At 40.7% G+C, this 20900-nt stretch overlaps 1 protein-coding gene across 3 annotated transcripts in view; it reads right to left on the minus strand.

Annotated features, from left to right (window-relative positions):
- The window catches only part of LOC123507957 (mucin-2-like), a 117876-nt gene that overhangs the window by 45478 nt on the left and 51498 nt on the right, over positions 1 to 20900 (minus strand). The gene's annotated exons all lie outside the window — the stretch shown is intronic.

Genomic DNA, 20900 nt, shown 5'->3' on the forward strand with positions numbered 1-20900 from the left:
AAAATATGCGAACACATTACTGATGGAACATTTGAAAGGAGGAAAGAAAAGGTAAATTTAGTAAAGCCATAACATAACAGAATAAATTAAAGAAGATGAATGACTAAGAAAAAAATAAGTACCGTAAAAGAAGCAAAAATGAAAAGAGCAAAATATATATAAAAACAAGAGAAATACGTAATCGATAACTGGAAGAAAATGAAAATGTAAGAAATATGATAATGATGGAGTACTTAGAAAGAAAGAAAAGAAAACTGCAGCAAGGAAGACAGAATTTAACTGCACAGAAAGAAAAGAGAGAAGAGAGAAGACAAGTACGGTTAACCCCTTTAGTACCATGACGCGTTTCCATATTCATTCTGCTTAGTATCTGGTGATTTTATACAGCTTCAGAAATTTATGTGGGGATTAAAATAGTGAAGACTCTGGCCATTATTCTTCTGACCTCCATAGACCCTTCATAATGTCAATAAAATGGTCCAATCCTACAGAAAACTCTAGGTGAAAATGCGTCCCATTATTGAAGAGAGTAAAGAAACAAGTACGAAGAGAAAAAAGTAAAAGAAAAAAAAGACTTACTAGACAAACACAATAAAATACTTGGAAGGAAGAAAAAGGAAAACGAGTTACGGGAAATATCACACAGCTGAATAAAAAGGAAAAAAAAAAGTAGATGAATACATAAAGGAAACATGAAAAAAGAGAAAAAAATAACAAAAACAGGAAAGACTTAATAGAGAAGCAAAAAAAAAAAAAAATATACACAAACAAATGAGAAAATTTGATGACAAAAACACGTAGATAACTGGAAAGAAGGAAAATAAAAAAAAACTAAATAAATTAATAACAATGATGATGAGTTCAAGCAATCAAAGGAGAAAGAAAACGGAAAAGAAAGAAAAAAGTAATAAGAGGGAAGACAAAAGAGGAAGAGTGACAAAAAACGAGAGATGAGTACGGTATATATCTAATGACGTAACCTTGGCCTATCACGACGCGCCTTGCTGTGTCACGTGACTTCCACCTTTGTAATTCCTCGACCTTTGTAATTCCTCCTGCAAAAAGCGCAAGTGATTTTTTTTAACCGTCAAGTGAATCTAAACGAAAGGGAAAGGACGTGTAAGGGGGGAAAGGTGGAAAAAACAGTACGTGAGTGTTTTTCTGCACGAGGGAAGGAAAGCGTAAAGAAGCGAGGGATGTAAAAATAGAATAAAAAAGATGGGGAAGACAAGGAAAATAAATTAAAGAAGCAAAGGAAAGTCAAGGAAATAAGCGCAAAGTAACAATAGAAAGACGAATAAATTAAAATAGAAAGAAAAGAAGAGGAATGATAAAAATAAAAAATAAAGAAGGGAAAAACGAGGAAATAAGAAGAAAATTAGAGAAAGACAAGAAAACAAGTAAAATAAACAAGGTAAAAACGAGAAAAAATAAGAAAAAAGAAAGGAAAAATGAGAAAACTAAAAAAAAGTAAACAAAAGGAAAAACAAGAAAAAAAACAGACGAAAATATAAGCAAGTAAATAAAAGAGGCAGAGACGAAAAAAAAATTAGAGAGTAAACAAGGGAAAGACGAGGAAATAGAAAAATAAACAAGGTAAAAACAAGGAAATTGAAAAAAAGTGAAGATAGGAAAAATGGGGCCAAAGAAAAAAACAAAGACGAAAAAAGATGATAAAGAAGGGAAAGAGAAAAATAAGACGAAAATAAAGAAGGGAAGACCACGAAAAAGAGTAAACAAAGCAAAAATAAGCAAATGAAAACAAAAGAAGTGAAGAGGGAAAGATGATAGCGTCCAACAAACACATTTAATTGAAAGTGAGACAAGACGCGTGAGAAATTTTGTATAAGGAAAGTGAAAATAGTGAAAGGAAGAAAGGACACGTTAACTCTCTCACTGCCATACAAGACTGACAGCCCCGCCCCGCCACGCCCCCGCCCCGCCCCGCCCCGAGAGAGAGAGAGAGAGAGAGAGAGAGAGAGAGAGAGAGAGAGAGAGAGAGATCTTCAGCGAAATTATGACAACAGGTAAGATATACGTGGAATTTTTATACGCATCTTAGGAAGAAAAAAAAAGTGAACTTTTAAGCAGCCAAATGAAAATGAAAGAAATAAAAAAGAAATGAAAAATGAACAGGTCAAAAAGTAGAAAAAAAATAACATCAACATCCGCATCTTCAAAAACACAAGATCTGAAAATAAAAATGGAAGAACACTTTTAAGACTACATGAATACACACGCAGAAAACACAAACACACACACACACACACACACACACACACACACACACACACACACACACACACACACACACACACACACACACACACACGCACACAAAGAAAAAAAAAGTAAAGACCATCTATTAATACTTAAGAGAAAAAAAAACTTTTGACGCAAGCAAAAATAACAAAGAATAATAAAAGAACAAGAAAAAAAAAAAAAACGCAAAGAAGATACAAAACTGACCACCACAAACAGGTGTACTGTACTACGCACATAGGCAGGTAAGTAGGCATGTAGGCAGGTAAGCCGGTAGCAGGTAAGCAAGTATGTAGGTAGGTAGGCAGGCAAGTCATAGCGGCGGGAATTATGGTGAAAGGTAAGCCTCATGAAACAAGGTAATTTATGAACAGATTGCTATTGTTTGGCGGGGAATACATTGAGAAATAAAGGATCGCACACGTTACTTTCACCGCCAGGATAAACCCTTGAGTCGTCCTTCCCCGGGGCGACTGACGGCCCCGCCCCGCCCAGCTCCCCTTAGAGAGAGAGAGAGAGAGAGAGAGAGAGAGAGAGAGAGAGAGAGAGAGAGAGAGAGAGAGAGAGAGAGAGAGAGAGAGAGAGAGAGAGAGAGAGAGAGAGAGAGAGAGAGAGAGAGAGAGAGAGAGAGAGAGAGAGAGAGAGAGAGAGAGAGAGAGAGAGAGAGAGAGAGAGAGAGAGAGAGAGAGAGAGAGAGAGAGAGAGAGAGAGAGAGAGAGAGAGAGAGAGAGAGAGAGAGAGAGAGAGAGAGAGAGAGAGAGAGAGAGAGAGAGAGAGAGAGAGAGAGAGAGAGAGAGAGAGAGAGAGAGAGAGAGAGAGAGAGAGAGAGAGAGAGAGAGAGAGAGAGAGAGAGAGAGAGAGAGAGAGAGAGAGAGAGAGAGAGAGAGAGAGAGAGAGAGAGAGAGAGAGAGAGAGAGAGAGAGAGAGAGAGAGAGAGAGAGAGAGAGAGAGAGAGAGAGAGAGAGAGAGAGAGAGAGAGAGAGAGAGAGAGAGAGAGATCTCCCGCGAAATTATTGTGACAACAGATAAGATATACGAGGAAGAGGAGGAGGAGGAGGAGGAGGAGGAGGAGGAGGAGGAGGAGGAAAGATGGGTAAGAGGTATAATTAGAAAGGAAAAATTTGATTTAAGCTCTCGTTGTAAATGTATGTTTTTATGTATGTGTGCACTGTAAAGTAATTATGTATGCAAAGGAAAGGCATTTATACATAAAGCCTTAAGGTAGACATATACACTGAAAAAATACATATTTTATAACAACCAGACGGTCTTTCACACGAAAGAAATAAATACAGATAAATAAAATCAATCTTGCGCTACAAAGATCATGACTGACTGACTGACTTAATGGCAAGATCATAACACAGAAAACACTAGCTGACTCACTGACCGACCGACTGACTAACTGCTTGACTGATCAACTGACTAACAACTGACAATATCATCGAAAACTAATTAAATGACTGACTGACTTTTTTTTATGTTATAGCCTATAGCGCCTGTAGGCATACTTGAAGAGTATGCCTACAAGCACTAGCGGCGCAGGCAACTTTATCTATAGTGGTATCCATATTTAGGGCCCATATCATCACCCAAGCGCATCTTTGGTGTAAGGCAATTACACCTCCACCTGGAACATGGGTATCATGGTGACATGTAGGTAACTTTAAACCACTCGACAAATGACAGTTTCAAGGCGGCACGCGATGAGATTCGAACCTACGCAGGGACGTCTGTCCGATCCCACGCTCACCACCTTATCCACTACGTCACCGCTTCCCAGACTGACTGACTGGCAAGATCATAACATACCGAACACTAGCTGACTGACTGACTGACTGACTGACTGATTGAAACCTTACTCTTTTTTGCAACACTTAAGACACTCCACACGACAAATCTTTCTTATATATAATCACTAACAGCCACTCACACAACTCTTTTGCTCGACTCTTAAACACTAATGCAACTCTAAAAACAAAGACGCCCACAGTACACTAAACCTCTTTAACATTTCTGTACTCAAACAAATGCAATGTGTACAAAGTCGAGTATTACTGTAGACGAAAAGAAAAAAAAAAAGTACAAACTCTTGAAAGTTTGCATCAGATAAAATAACATCTAAAGAATCATTCAAATTTTTATACTCATGAAAAAAAAGACAATTTGTAATAAACTTAAGTTATATTTTTCTACATCCTAAAACAACAAGAAATAAAACCCTGCTAATATCTCTCTTATCATTACAAGCAAGAAAAAAGAAAAGAGAATAAAAGACATTTGAATTTTTCGGAAGCTTAATAAAAGATGACTATAGAAATTCAAATAGTGTTGTTCGGAGGCCAAAGTGTTTTAATAGTAAGCGTCTGTCTATTGGTAAGCTAGGTAAGTATTTTGCTCTCTCTCTCTCTCTCTCTCTCTCTCTCTCTCTCTCTCTCTCTCTCTCTCTCTCTCTCTCTCTCTCTCTCTCTCTCTCTTCCCGCTGTTTTTCATAAAGATTCCTTCGCTTCCGTTGTCCACATATTTGAAGTAATTTCGTACCCTTTCCTTTCCCTTCTCTCTCTCTCTCTCTCTCTCTCTCTCTCTCTCTCTCTCTCTCTCTCTCTCTCTCTCTCTGATCCTTGACCATTTCCTCTACTGACTCACTTTTTTTTTTTTTCCTTTTGGTTTAAAGTTTACATATTTCCTGCATCTCTCTCTCTCTCTCTCTCTCTCTCTCTCTCTCTCTCTCTCTCTCACCATTTTCTTCCCTCCGCTGGCTCACATTTTCTTTTCTTTTTATTTTTATTCTTCCTTTCTGATCGTAAGTTTACTTTCATACTGCAGCCGCGACGCCAACCCCTCCCCTCTCTCTCTCTCTCTCTCTCTCCCCAGGCCATAGCTTCCACGAAATTCAAGATTGCCTCCCATAACTTCATGTTGAGGTCCCTTCTTTTCTCCCCCCCCCACACTCCCTCTTCCTCTCCCTCTCTCTGCGTTCCTCCCCCCTTTCTAGCCTGCAACATTCCTCTCTCTCTCTCTCTCTCTCTCTCTCTCTGGTTGTTTATTAAGGACAGTTCCATGTTCAAACTCAAGCTGGAAAAGAGCGTAACATCTTCAAAACGGGACGGTTGTTGTGTAACTTTCTTCCCTCCCTCCCTCCCTCCCTCTCTCCCCTTGATGGTCTCTCCTACTTCACCTCTTGTCTTCCCTCTCTCCCTCCCTCCCGCTGTATCTCCTTGCCTCCCTCCCTCCATCTCTCCCTCTCTTGTCTCTACTCCTTCCTGCGTGTCTACTCTCCTCCCCCTATGCTCTCTCTCTCTCTCTCTCTCTCTCTCTCTCTCTCTCTCTCTCTCTCTCTCTCTCTCTCTCTTACACACGCTCACACAAATACTCTCTCTCTCTCTCTAGCAGTTTCTCCTTTCTCCCGAACCGGATGAGGAGGGAAGGGAGGGAGATCAGGAGGAAGAAATCGGGTCTTTAGGGAAGGGAGGGGAACTGGAGGGAAAGTAGGGGAACTGGAAGGAAGGTAGGGGTGAAGGGAGGGAAGGGAGGGGGGGTTGGAGGGAAGGGAGGGGGCTGGAGGGAAGGGAGGGGCGGTGGAGGGAAGGAAGGGGTGTAAGGAGGGAAAGTAGGGGAACTGGAGGGAACGGAGGAGAGCTGGAGGGAAGGGAGGGGTACTGGAGGGAAGGAAGGGAATAAGGAGGGAAGGGAGAGGTGGAAGGAAGGAGTTGGAGAGAAGGGAGGGAAACTGGAGGAAAGGGAGGGAGTTGGAGGGAAGGGAAGGATACAGGAAGGAAGGGGGGAAACTGGAGGGAAGGGAGGGGGAACTGGAGGGAAGGGAGGGGGAACTGGAGGGAAGGGAGAGGAAACTGTAGGGAAGGGAGGGGAAAGGAACAGAAGGAAAGCGGAGGGAAGGAAGGGGTGAAAGGAGGGAAGGGAGAGGTACTTGAAGGAAGGAGGGGGTGTAAGGAGGGTTGGGAGGCGGTATAGGGGGTCGAGCAGGGTCGGGGAGGGGATCGAATGTTGGCCTCACAGTGTTTCCAATCGCTTATCCGCGCCATCTCTTCTACAGCTTCTTACCGAGTCCTCCCTCTCCGCGGCTCCCTTGTCTGGGGCGGCGCGGGTTATCGTATCAAGACATCGGCTATTGCAGTGTTTCTTTTCTTTTTTCCTGTATTGTATCTTCTGTGGTGCTTTTTTCCTGGTTTTCCTTTTTTTTCCTTTGTTTTCTTAGTTTTCTTTTTTCATTTTTTTCATTTTTTATTTTCTTAATTTTCCTTTACTTTATTTGTTTTTTATTTTCCTTTATTTTCATTATTCTAATTTAATTTCTTTGTTCCTTTAATTCCTTAATTTTCTTTTTCCTTTATTTTCTTGTTTCCTTTATTTTCTTAGTTTTTCTTTATTTTCTTTTTTCCATTTTTATTTTCATTTATTTTTCTTTTCTTTTCTTTTCTTTATTTTTCTTCATTTTCCTTTACTTTATTATTTGTTTTCTTAATTTTCCTTTATTTTCCTTTAATTCCTTCATTTTCTTTTTCCTTTATTTCCTTTTTTTTCCTTAGTTTTCTTTATTTTCATTATTTTCCTTTATTATTCTGTAATGTGTCATCTTTTTCGTCCTAGTTTTGTTTATCTATTTTTCATCCATTTACTGTTTCGTGTGTTTTTTTTTTTAAGTATTTCTTTTCTATGTTGTGTTTTTCTCATGTTGTGTTTCCCTTTCCTTGTGTTTTCCTTATTACTGTCTTGCCTTTTTTATGTGTTTTTCCCAGTAATGTTTTCCTTTTTTGCAGTAAGTTTCATCTTTACGTGTTTTCCTCATTAATGTTTTGATTTTTTTCTTTTTCCAGTAATGTAGTTTTTCCAGTAAATTTCATCTCTTCCTGTGTGTTTTTCTGTTGATATTTTCCTTTTTGAGTATTTTTTGCCCCGTAATCTTTTCCTTTTCATGTGTTCTTCTAATGATTGTTTTTCTTTTTCAGTGATTTTCATTTTTACGTGTGTTTTTCTGTTCATATTGTTTTTTTTTTGTCTAATAATATTTTCCTTTTTATATGTTTTTTTTTAATGTTTCCCTTTGCGTTTTTCCATAATAATTTCCTTTTTGGTTTTCTTGATTATTTTTTCTATTTTTCCTTTTTCTTAATAACGTTTTCCTTTTCCTGAGTTTTTTCTAGCAATATTTTCCCTTTCGTGTGTCTCCTTCAATAACATTTTCCTTCATTCATTAATATTTTCCCTTTTGTGTTTCACTGGGTTGTATTTTCATTAGGTTAATATTCCCCTCTGTGTCCATATGGAAAAAAAAATTAGATCTGATATTTTTTCACGACTTTTTATAATCAAGTGTTGAGGTGTCAAAAGTTTTCAGTCAGTCTTTTCAATCCGTCAGTCAGTCAGTCACTCAGTCAGTCAATCGGTCAGTTAGTGAGTGAGTCGGTGTGTCAGGAAGTTAGTCAGTCAGTCAGTCAATCAGCCAATCAATCAGTCAGCCAGTCTGTCAGTCAGTCAGCCAATCAGTCAGTCAGTCAATCATTCTTTAATTCGTTTATGTTATTGGCTAAGATTTCTGTTAACAATTATCACTACGAGTTCATTTTTTTCCGCTACATATAATTGCTAAGCCAACTTCAAAACAACGAGAGGAAAAGGGAAAAGAAGAATTCAACCACCACCAGTACCTCCACCACCACCATCACCACTATCACCACCACCACCACCACAAATCATGATCCAATTTCGTTAGTCTTGCCAATACAAAAAAAAAAAAAAAAAAAAATTCCTGGAAGCGATCAATACTTCACACTTGTAATATGCAAACGTTTCCTACTCCAAATTTCGAATGCAAATAGTCTTCCACACATCACAGAGATAACAGTATATACGAGTCTCCTCAGTCTCTCTCTCTCTCTCTCTCTCTCTCTCTCTCTCTCTCTCTCTCTCTCTCTCTCTCTCTCTCTCTCTCTCTCTCTCTCTCTCTCTCTCTCTCTCTCTCTCTCTCTCTCTCTCTCTCTCTCTCTCTCTCTCTCTCTCTCTCTCTCTCTCTCTCTCTCTCTCTCTCTCTCTCTCTCTCTCTCTCTCTCTCTCTCTCTCTCTCTCTCTCTCTCTCTCTCTCTCTCTCTCTCTCTCTCTCTCTCTCTCAGGGCCATCACCACAATCCTGGAACTTTCCACGCCATTATTAAAACCCTATTGTTGAGGCACACGTGACTCGCGGTGCCTCTGCCTTTCTCGCCTCCGTCAGCCTCCGTGTGTCCGTCCGTGTGTCCTTAGGTGTCTAGAGAGAGAGAGAGAGAGAGAGAGAGAGAGAGAGAGAGAGAGAGAGAGAGAGAGAGAGAGAGAGAGAGAGAGAGAGAGAGAGAGAGAGAGAGAGAGAGAGAGAGAGAGAGAGAGAGAGAGAGAGAGAATGTTGATGGTGCTTTTACTACTATTGTTGTTGTTGTTGTTGTTGTTGCTGCTGCTGCTACTATTACTACCACCATCACCATCATTACTACTGCTGCTGTTTCTGCTATTTCTACTTCTACTGCTACTACTACTACTAATGATGATAACTAGTTGACCTACACATGGCAATCCTTACATCAAACATACCTGCACATATACATCTACTTTCCCATTCCTCCTCCTCCTCCTCCTCCTCCTCCTCCTCCTCCTCCTCCTCCTCCTCCTCCTCGTCCTCGTCCTCGTCCTCCTCCTCTTCTTACTTCTCCTCCTCCTCCTCCTCCTCCTCCTCCTCCTCCTCCTCATTCTCCTCCTCCTATCACATCTACCACAACCACTACCAATCACCACCACTCACTACCACCACCACCCCACCACCACCATCGTCATTACGACCACCACCACTACCACCACTACCACCACCACCTTTGTTATCTGCACCAGCGAACGTCATGTCATCATCATGTCACGACCTTCACCCGCACCACCACCACCACCACCTCCACTTTGCCCCGCCCCGGTGACCTCTCCCATATGCGCGTGACCTGGCTTGGGTGCCGTGACCTGAGCCAAACAGGGCCAGGTGTCACGGCCCGCTTTTATTACACCGACAAAGACAAGCAGGAGAAGCAGAGATGGCTAAGGAAGGCATGGGAGGCAAGGGAGTAAGTGGCCTGGGGGAGAGGAGGGGGGAAGGAGGGAAAGTAAGGATGGAAGGGAGATTAAAAGATGGACAAAGGGAGGAAGGGATGGAGGGAGAAATGCACGAAATGAGGGAGATTCAGATAGGAAGGAAGGAAGGAGAGAGAGGATTGGAGGGAAGCAGGTGGTCTTTAGGGAGGAAGGGAGAGGAGGGAGGGAAGAAAAATTAGATGGACAGAAGGTATATATGGAGGGATAAATGCAGTAAAAGGGAAGAATGAAGGGAAAAATGAATGGTAAGGGAGGGAGAGGGAGAGGAGGAGGAAAATAGGGAAGATTAAAGGGATCATGGTTATGGAGGAAAAAATTTGTCCAGCAGTGAAAGTGTCAAAGGAACAAAGGTATAACAGTAAAGAGGGAAAGAAGGATGGAGGTATAAATGTGGGAGACGGAGAGAGAGAGAGAGAAAACAGAGGAGGACGAGAGGGAAAAATATTAATGGAAGAGATTAAAGGAAGGAAAGGAGGGAAAATGCAGGGAGAGAGAGAGAGAGAGAGAGAGAGAGAGAGAGAGAGAGAGAGAGAGAGAGAGAGAGAGAGAGAGAGAGAGAGAGAGAGAGAGAGAGAGAGAGAGAGAGAGAGAGAGAGAGAGAGAGAGAGAGAGAGAGAGAGAGAGAGAGAGAGAGAGAGAGAGAGAGAGAGAGAGAGAGAGAGAGAGAGAGAGAGAGAGAGAGAGAGAGAGAGAGAGAGAGAGAGAGAGAGAGAGATATGAAAGAAAATATGAATGGAAGAGAGACTGAGGGATAAATAGAGGAAACGAAAGATGAAGAAAGAAAAATGATGGAAAAATGCAAGAAAAAAAAGGAGAAAGAGAAGAATAGAGGAAAGAAGGGATGGAGAAAAGTAGACTAGGAAAAGAGATTAAAGGAGGAATAAAAGAAGGAAAGGAGATATAAAGAGAGGAAAATGTAAAAAAATGTAGGAAAGGAAGGAGAGAAGGAAGGAAGAGATGGAGGAAAATAAATGAAAAATCGAGATTAGAGGAGGAATAAATGGAGGAAAGGACAGATAGAAAGAAGGAAAGAAGGAAAAGAAAGGAAAGGAGAAGAGAGACTGAGATGGAAGATGAGAGGAGACAAGAGATGGAGAGAAGGAAAACAGAGAGAGAGAGAGAGAGAGAGAGAGAGAGAGAGAGAGAGAGAGAGAGAGAGAGAGAGAGAGAGAGAGAGAGAGAGAGAGAGAGAGAGAGAGAGAGAGAGAGAGAGAGAGAGAGAGAGAGAGAGAGAGAGAGAGAGAGAGAGAGAGAGAGAGAGAGAGAGAAAGACAGAGACAGAGAGACAGACAGACAGAGACAGACAGAGACAGAGAGACAGATAGACAGAGAGAAACAGAAACAGAGACAAAAAGAGAGAGAGAGAGGCCGGAAGACAAATGGATACAGGACAGTGGACAGGAATAGAGAGTACGTGACAGGTGTTTGGGGGAAGGCGGACAGAGGGCTCGTTGGCTGGGGACAGGTGAGATCGGCTTCAAAGGCTTCACCGCTTCACCTGACATGTTACGGTAATGCGCGGACCACCTGGAGAGACGGGGCACAGGTGGGGGGGTGGGGTCTGTAGGTGGTCTGGGGTGGAAGGGTGAAGGGAAGAGGGAGGGAGACAGGTGGTATGGGGAGGGGAGGAGAGGAAAGGATTTTTTTTGGTCACGTGGGAAAGTTATGGAGGAGGAGGAGGAGGAGGAGGAGGAGGAGAGCTCATGAACAAAGAAAAGGGAGATTTGCCTGACCTAGTATTACTCAGAACGCGAAATACGAGGACGAGAGAGAGAGAGAGAGAGAGAGAGAGAGAGAGAGAGAGAGAGAGAGAGAGAGAGAGAGAGAGAGAGAGAGAAGCTGATACTTTTCGTGATCTACTTTCAAGATGGCGGCGGGGGAGGACAAAGTGGGGAGAGAGGTAGAAGGGCGAGGGAGAATAAACTATAAGAGAATTATAAGAAAAGGAAAAAAGGGGCAAGGAATAAGGATCAGAGGTTAAGAAAAGGTGGCAATAAGGAAGAGGAGGAGAAGCAAGGAAGGAAGGAAGATAATGAAGAAGAGAGGCAAGGAAGAGAAAAACACGGTAATACAGAGAAAAGGAGAGAAGGAAGAGGCAAGGATGGAGAGAGGTAGGAATACGAGATATGATAAAGAAGGATGAAATAAGAGAGAGGGAAATAAAGAAGGGAAACACTGAAAAGAGCTATGAGAGCAGGTAGACATTGAGAGTAAGGAGCTCATAAAGAAGGAGGATAAAGAAGTTAGAGAGGAATAATTAAGAAAAGAGAAGCACTGACAAAAAAAAAAAAAACCCACTGTAACGAAGAAAGGAAGAGGCTGAGAATAAGTTGATTAAAGAAGGAGAAAGAAATACGAAGAGAAGAGCAAATAAGGAAGGAGAAACACTGAGAAAAAGAATAGTAAAGAAAGAAGAGAGGTTGAAGCAGGGAGAGGCTGAAAATAAGTCGATAAAGACGGAGAAAGAAATACGAGGAGGGGAGTAAATAAGGAAGAAGAAACACTAAAAATGAAAAAAAAACAGGAAGAGGCTGAGAATAAGAAAGTATATGTGAGGAGTAATATGGAAGGGAGACACTGAAGGGAGAACAGCAACAAGGGAAGCACAGGTTAGGAGAACAGGGAGAGAGAGGACATAAGAGTGCTGATAAAGAGGAGACAGACGGTGGTAAGGATGAGCAGGGCAGGAATTAAAAGTTGAAAAATGGCGGCAAAGCTGAGGGTAGAATAAAAAAAATGGCGGCAAAGTTGAGGATTGAATAGAAAAGTGGCGGCAAAGTTGAGGGCAGAATAGCGAAGTAGAGGCAAAGTTGAGGATTAGAGAATGAAGTGACGGCAAAGTTTAGGGCAGAACAGAGAAGTGGCAGCAAAGTTGAGGGCAGAATAGAGGAAAAGCGGCAAAATTGAGGGCAGAACAGAGACGTAGCGGCAAAGATGAGGACTAAATAGAGAAGTAGCGGCAAAGTTAAGGACAGCATTGACAAGTATCGGGAAAGTTGAGGAATGGATTCATAGACGATTCGGAAAGTTGAGCATTGGATTCTTAAACGCTTCAGAAAGTTGATGCCTGAACTCTTAAAAGCTTCTTTTTTCATCGACATTGTTCTCAAAAGCCACTGAAATTATTAGTCGCTTTCACATGAGTGCTTTTCTAGTCAGTGACGCATAACACTAAGCTGTCACTATAACCACAAGAGCACCAATGAAAACTCTAACAACATCCACTAGAGTCTGTTGGAATAGGTTAGGTAATGATGCAGAATACCAAGCAATCACTGCCATCATGAAAACACCATTGAAATTTTACAGCTTCCACTAGAGCTTGTCATGTGCTGTTAGGTTATCGCAGAATACTTAAACTATCACTATCTCTATGAAGGCACGAATGAAAACGGTAACAGTCTCCACTAGAGCTAGTAATGTTATGTTAGAGTTAGACAACTGCAGAATACGTAGGCATGTGCACTATCAACATGAAAGCACGTCTAAAAACCAACAGGGGCCACAGTAGAGACCATTAAGTTAGTTTTTCACTGTTATGTAAAAGTGATATGCAGAGGTACTACAAAATTGCTGAAAAAGAGCTCTCTGAAGATGCCACTCATTAAACAATTAAAACCGAAAAGATTATCCAAAATTAGAGGTTACATAAGAAAATAGATGTGAGTAGCAAGAAGGTGTCAGGTTTACACGCGACAGTGTCTGCATGAAATACCCTTACGCATCTCCAATGACGCAGAAATTTTAAGCAATTCTTGCCACCATGACAGTATTTTTGAAACGATAAAAAAAAAGAAAGAAAATACTTAAAAACTTCCATTTGAAAAAGGATCTTAAAACCTCCATTATTCAGTTACAGGTAGCAGACATTCGGCGCTTCTCTTTGGCAATACTACTGACATAACTTCTGCTTGATAACTCCGCTACCACATTCAAAGACCTCTATTTGAAGTTGCACGAGTTCTAAAGGACTCCTTCTATTAACAATATTGCTACATTATTCAGAAAAGTACCCTTGATAACCGGAAAAAATCATCTCTGTGGTCACTGGAATAGTTGTGGTGAGAGAGCAACGCGTTTCAGACTACAGCACTGTGCAAGTCGCATTGCGGTGCCGGTGGGAGAAGAGGCGGCGGGTCCAGCTATTGCCCTGCGGGACTCCTACAACTGGACGACCTTCCCGTGCTATTATCTCCGCCCTGAAGCCGTGGAGGAGGTGGCGGGGCTATATAAGGACCCTCCCCCCCTCCCTTCCCCTCCCTTCCCATCCTCCATTCCCTCTCCTCTTACCTCCACCCCTCCCTTCCCGTTCCTTTCCTCGCCTTCCCCTTCCCCTCCCTCACGCAGCCAGACGCAAGGCGGCCGGGCGACCTTGTGGGGCCGTCTTGGTCTCGCTCTTGGGAAGCGCTCGGCATCTTCCCGCCGCATCACGTGACTACTGGGAAGTAAGACTGTACCAAGAGAGAGAGAGAGAGAGAGAGAGAGAGAGAGAGAGAGAGAGAGAGAGAGAGAGAGAGAGAGAGAGAGAGAGAGAGAGAGAGAGAGAGAGAGAGAGAGAGAGTAAAAACTTGCAATATTTCCAACTAGCTATTTTTTTTCTTTCCTTTTCCCGTTATTCTTTTTCTTTCCTACCACTTACCCTTTCTTTCTCTCCGTCTCTTTCCTTTGTGGTTTACTATCAGCACAATAAAGCATCAATAACTCCCATTAGATCTCACAAGAATAAAACAAGAAACAAGAAAACATCATTAAATTCACGCCAGCTTTCACTGGATCCTGCTAAACTGTCCCTACAATCCTTAACACCTTCAGTACTGAGACGCATTTTTACCATGAGTTTGGGTATAATTACATGATTTTATTTACATTAGGATGGGTCTATGGAGGTCAGAAGTCATCGTTATTTCATTTCCCACATAATTTTGTGAAGCTATATAAAAATCACCAGATAGTAAGCACAATAGATATGAAAACAGGTCCTGGTACTGAAGGGGTTAACACGCACTTGAGAATCCAGTAACTTACACTAAAACAACCTTGAAAACTCCTGTGCCTTCCACTTTAGCTTGTTAAAAAAGTAGTATATTGAAAGAAATTAGTAGTTTCCATTACATTCAGATGAGAAAAGTAGATGACAGAAAACAAGTCACATCAACCTTGAAAAAAGTACTTGAAACAAAAGGAATAAGCTCGGAGGTAACTTCCACCACAGTATGTTGAAAAAGTACCCTTGATATAAAAAAAGAATACTCTACACTAGAAACTGGAGAAAATGCAAATTACCAAGAAGAAAATTATGTAAATGAAAAAAAAGTACTCGGAAGAAAAGACTACAAATGAAAAAAATACTACAAACAGAAATTTCCTGCAATTTCCATTAGAACTTATTAAAAAAAGTATTCCAAATAGAAACCACTCTAGATTAAGTAAAAATTATATAAAAGCACTCAAAAGAAAAAAAAGATACTGCATTAAAAAAAAGTAGAAAAAGTATTTTAAACAAAAATAAATCGAATACTCTAGACTGAAAAAAATACTGTCGGTGGAAACACTTAGAAACTTCCACAATACTATACAGTCTGCGGAAAAAAAAACTAACGAAAACAAAAACAAGATAAAAAATATATTGAAAACGTAATCTACAGTGAAAAGAGAAATCCTGTCGGTGGAAACCCTTAGAAACTTCCACGATACTATCACAGTCTGCTAAATAAATAAATAAATAAACAAATAACTCTCTGCTAAAAAAAATAACTAACAAACTAAAACAAGACAAAAAAAAAAAAAAAACCTAGAGCGAAGAAAAATCCTGAGTGGAATTCATTAAAAACTTCCACGACACTAAAACAGTCTGCTGAATAAATAAATAAATAAACAAATAACTCTCTGCTAAAAAAAATAACGGAAAACTAAACAAGACAAAAAATATATTGCAAACGTAACTTAGAGCGAAAAAAAAGTACTATCAGTGAAAACCATTAAAAACTTCCACGATACTAAACACAATCAGCTAAAAAAAAAAAAAAAAACTAAGAAACAAAACTCAAACCCCAAAAAATCCACGATACGCCAAAAATGAGAACAAATGAGTGACAGACGGACAAACATACGGACAGACGGACACATTCACGCCTTTGACCGACTTCACTTAACCAGGGAGAGATTAACGAGGCTCTGGCGTGGCTTGGCGTGCCTTGTGCTTCTTCGTGAGTCAAGAGTGTGGGAGTGAAGGACCCGCCCCGCCCCGCCCCGCCCCCATCCCACTCAGCCCCGCACTCCAAGCCTTTGTGAGAGAGAGAAAGTGGATCAGAAGATAAAGCGATTTAAAGACTTCAGAGGCTGTGAAAATAAAGAGGGCAAGAGAGAGAGAGAGAGAGAGAGAGAGAGAGAGAGAGAGAGAGAGAGAGAGAGAGAGAGAGAGAGAGAGAGAGAGAGAGAGAGAGAGAGAGAGAGAGAGAGAGAGAGAGAGAGAGAGAGAGAGAGAGAGAGAGAGAGAGAGAGAGAGAGAGAGAGAGAGAGAGAGAATTTGATAGTGAAAGTGTACATAAATTGAGGGAAAGATGATGGTGGGTTATGGAGGAGGAGGAGGAGGAGGAGGAGGAGGAGGAGGAGGACGAGGAGGACGAGGAGGAGGAGGAGGAGGAGGAGGAGGAGGAGGAGGAGGAGGAGGAGGAGGAGGAGGAGGAGGAGGAGGAGGAGGAGGAGGAGGAGGAGGAGGAGGAGGAGGAGGAGGAGGAGGAACATCAACATGAACAAGAACAAGAACAAAAAGAAAAAAAATTACGAAAAAGGACAATTAGCAGAAGAAATGAGAGAGAGAGAGAGAGAGAGAGAGAGAGAGAGAGAGAGAGAGAGAGAGAGAGAGAGAGAGGATGAGATGTGGCAGGAAGGTGCGAAGGATGCAAGAAGCGTGCACGAATGTGAAGGTTAGACAGTGAGAGGAACAGAGAAAGGAGTAGGAGGAGGAGGAGGAGGAAGAAGAAAACAGATGTTGCCTATGGAAGCGGAGGGGAGGAGGGAAACCGAAGAGAAAGGAACACAAAGGATATCACGGACCATGAAAAGAGAGAGACGGTTCAGTAATTGGTTGGAAATGAAATAATTTACTGGAATTGTTGTCCGCCTCATGCAACACGAGAGAGAGAGAGAGAGAGAGAGAGAGAGAGAGAGAGAGAGAGAGAGAGAGAGAGAGAGAGAGAGAGAGAGAGAGAGAGAGAGAGAGAGAGAGAGAGAGAGAGAGAGAGAGAGAGAGAGAGAGAGAGAGAGAGAGAGAGAGAGAGAGAGAGAGAGAGAGAGAGAGAAACAGGAATCGAATACAGAAAAACAGGAAAGGAAAAATTTCATGTTTGGAAAAGAAGGAAAGATGATTCACGGAAAAGAGGAGGATGAAGAGGAGGAGGAGGAGGAGGAGAACTAGTGACTCGAGAGGAAAGAGTTGCCCCTTGCCTACACTTTCCCAGTCCTCTATAAGTCTTGTCCAGCCAAACTAAACAGAAAGGAAAAGGTTAAGATAATAGAAAGAGAAGGAGGAGAAGTGAATGTTTTTGCTTACTTATACAACCGCTATCATCTCTCTCTCTCTCTCTCTCTCTCTCTCTCTGGATCATACTTTACTTCTCTTCTCTTATACCTTGATTAGTTTACCTTCATTGTCAACATACAGAGTTTCGTACAGGCTAGAGTAGTGAACTAAACCTTCGAATGCCTCTTGTTGTATGCAATTCTCAATGGTTCCTGTAAATACCACATCTAACACCACATGGAAACACCTTCACTTTAATTTCTACCCTTTCATTCTTACGCTTTTTTCTTGTAAAATGAATAAATAAAGATAAATTGAATTAATAAATAAATTAAAAAATAAGTTTGTGTATGAATGAGTCACGGACAAACTTTGATCTTAACTCTTTTCACTCTTTTCTTGTAAAATAGATAGATAGAATAGATAAGTTTGGTTATGAAAGACTCATGAACAAATTCCTCAAAGCTTCAATTACCAGAGCGAAAGAGCAACAAGGATACTGACCAGACAAACACACCAGCTGAAGTAAAGACAAAATATAAAGCTCATCTAGTCTTCCCTTTACTACACAAAACACAGAAGAAAGAAAAGAAAATACTGTAGAATTCGTAGTTAATTGGGTCACCTCTCTACACCAAACCCATTTAGGAGACACAGGCACGTGAAGTGAGATATTTAACGACAAACTCTCAGAATAACGAACTAACAAACTCAAGGGTAAAACAAAAAAGAGGCTGCAACAAAAGGGCGACCAAACACACATCAGGTTAAAAAAAAAAAAAAGAGGTAGAATACAAGGCTACTCACGTACAGCGCCATCGAGAGTCTGGTGCAAGGATAGAAATAGAAAAAGAAAAAAAAAGTAAAAGAAAAAGAAATAGAAAAATAGGAAAAAAAGGGAGAATAGAAGGCTAATCTTAACTTCCTTCAATTACAGAGCCATTAAGACTTTGGTACAAGAAAATAAACAAATAAAAAGAAATAGAAAGACAGGGAAATAGAGAAAATGAAAAAAATAGAAAGAAATAAAGAAAAAGAAAAGGAGAATACAAGCTAATCTTATTCTCCCTCGAGTACAGAGCCATTGAGACTTTGTTGCAAGAAGAAACAGAGGGAAATAGAAAGAAATAGCGAAAAGTAGAAGGAAATAGATCGAGAAAAATAAAATAAAGAGCAATAGAAAGAAAAAGAAAGACATAGAAAGAAACAGAGGAAAATAAAAAGAAATAAAGAGAAAAAAGAAACAAAAAAATAGAAAAAAAGAAATAAAGAAAAAAAAGGGAGAAAAGAAGGGAGAATACAAAGCTACTCTTACTTTCCCTCGAGTACAGAACCACTCAGACTTTGGCAGAAGAACAGAAAGAAATAGAAAGAGAAAGAAAGAAAGAAAGAAAGAAAGAGAGAAAAAAAAAAAAAAAAAAAAAAAAATAAAGAAATAGATAAATAAAAGAAATAGAAAGAAATAGAACGAAAGAGAAAAATATAAAGAAATAGAAAGGAAGAAAGACGGAGAAAGAGAAAGAAAGAAAGAAAAAATAGAGAAAAATAAAAAAAAAAAAAAAAAAATTGAACGAGAGAAAGAAATAGAGAAAAATAAAATGAAACAAAGAAAGAAAGAAAAAGAAAAAGAAAGAGAAAGAAATAAAATGAAATAATAAAAAAAGGAGATTACCGGGTTAACTTTTTCCTCCCTCCAATACAGAGCCTCTCAGACTTTGGTACAAGAACTGAAAAAAATAAAAGCTACAAAAAAAACTGAAGGAAATAAAAACTTCAAACACGAGAAATATGAATAGATGAAGTTATTTTCGTCATCTTTCAACTACAGGACAATGCAAGACAATCCAGAACATTTTTTTTATCTAAAAGGGAAAAACCGGCCGAAGGAAGAAAAAGAATGAAAAAAAAATAATAACCCACCTAGTTGCCAGTCCCCACGCAGGTATGAGAGAGTTAGCCAAAAGAAAGGGATAAATGTTTTGAAATCTCCCTCTTAAATGAGTTCAGATCATAGAAAGATGGAAATACAAAAGAATTTAATAAACTCCAGAACCACTTAGCTCACTCCAGAACAACTTAAGACACTGCAGAACCACTTAAGACACTTGTAACCGCTTAAGACGCTCCAGAACCAATTAAAACACTCCATAACCACTTTCGACACTGCAGAACCACTTAAAAGACACTCCAAAACCACTTAAAAGATACTTCAGAACCACTTAAAAGACACTTAAAAGCACTTAAGACAATACAGAACCACTTAAGACAATACAGAACCACTTGAAACACTCTAGAACTACTTAGACACTACAGAACCATTTAGGACACCGTAGAACGAATTAGGACACTCCATAACTCCTTAAGACACTCCAGAATCCCTTAGGACACCCCAGAACCATTTAAGACACTCCAAAACAACCTAAGATACTTTAGAACCACTTAAGACACTCCAGAACCACCTAAGATACTCCAGAACCACTTAAGACACTCCAGAACCACCTAAGATACTCCAGAACCACTTAAGACACTCAAGAACCACCTAAGATACTCCAGAACCACTTAAGACACTCCAGAACCACTTAGGACACTCCAGAACCACTTAGGACACTCCAGAACTACTTAGGACACTCCAGAACCACTTAGGACACTCCAGAACTACTTAAGACACTCCAGAACTACTTAGGACACTCCAGAACCACTTAGGACACTCCAGAACCACTTAGGACACTCCAGAACCACTTAGGACACTCCAGAACCACTTAGGACACTCCAGAACCACTTAGGACACTCCAGAACCACTTAGGACACTCCAGAACTACTTAGGACACTCCAGAACCACTTAGGACATTCCAGAACCACTTAGGACACTCCAGAACCACTTAGGACATTCCAGAAACACTTAAGACACTCTAAAACCACTTAAGACACTTCAAAGACAATCTAAAACCACTTAGGACACTCCAGAACCACTTGAAATACTCCAGAATCCCTGAAAACATTGCAAAGACTTTCCAGAACCACTTAGTACACTCTAGAACCACTTCAGAACCACTTAGAACACACTGGTAGTACAAAGAGTAAAATTCCATTAACAAACTGTACAAAAGTATAAACCCGAGAGCGAGACAACAAAGAGAGGCGGTAACACAGGGCTGACCAAACACACACACACACACACACACACACACACACACACACACACACACACACACAGACAGCTCAAGAACGCCCATTAAACACATCGCAGAGAGGCGCTCGTTGGCTCCTCGGCTCCTCACCTCTGTGTTGCCAGCAGGTGCGTGAGTATATGTTTGGTTTTGCCCCGAGGAGGTCGCCCAGGGGTCACGAGACGCTGTTTGGGTTACCGTGGGGGCTACGGAGTAGTGTGCCTCCTTCCCCCCTGTGCCTCCTTCCCCTGTTCCTCCTTTACTTCTTCCCCCCCAGACTGCAATACTACTCAACAGACGCTCCTGGCTCTTGAATCAGTGGCCACTTGGAAGGAAGGAAATGCTTAGTTTTGTGTGAGTGTAAAATTTAAGCCAACATTCAGAAACGCTTTGCTCTTCCTTCATGTACGGTTATTTTCAAAGACCTTATAGATGATTAACAGGGTTTTTAAGTGTTTCTACAGTTAATACGTAATGTAGAAATCTTGTCACTTTGCCTTTGGAACCGTAAAAAACACCTTTAAAAACTTGTGTAGATTCAAATAAATACTTTTGAAAGTGTGAAAGTGAAGCACAGAAATGTTTGAGAGTACCAGCTTTAAACTCACATTCAGAAACGCTTTGCTCTCTTCTTATGTAGGGCCATTTTCAAAGGTCTTACAGGTGATTATGAATGTTTTTTACGAGAGTTTTTCCTGTCAATAATGTAGAAATTTTGTTAATAACAGTAGAAGTACTCTTAAAACACATGTCGCATCAACTACTGCCTCTTGAAAGTGGTGCAAACGAGATTCTGAATATGATGCCTATTGAGACAAATGTGAGGCT

Source organism: Portunus trituberculatus, chromosome 23, assembly GCF_017591435.1.
Source record: "Portunus trituberculatus isolate SZX2019 chromosome 23, ASM1759143v1, whole genome shotgun sequence".
NCBI lineage: Eukaryota > Metazoa > Arthropoda > Malacostraca > Decapoda > Portunidae > Portunus > Portunus trituberculatus.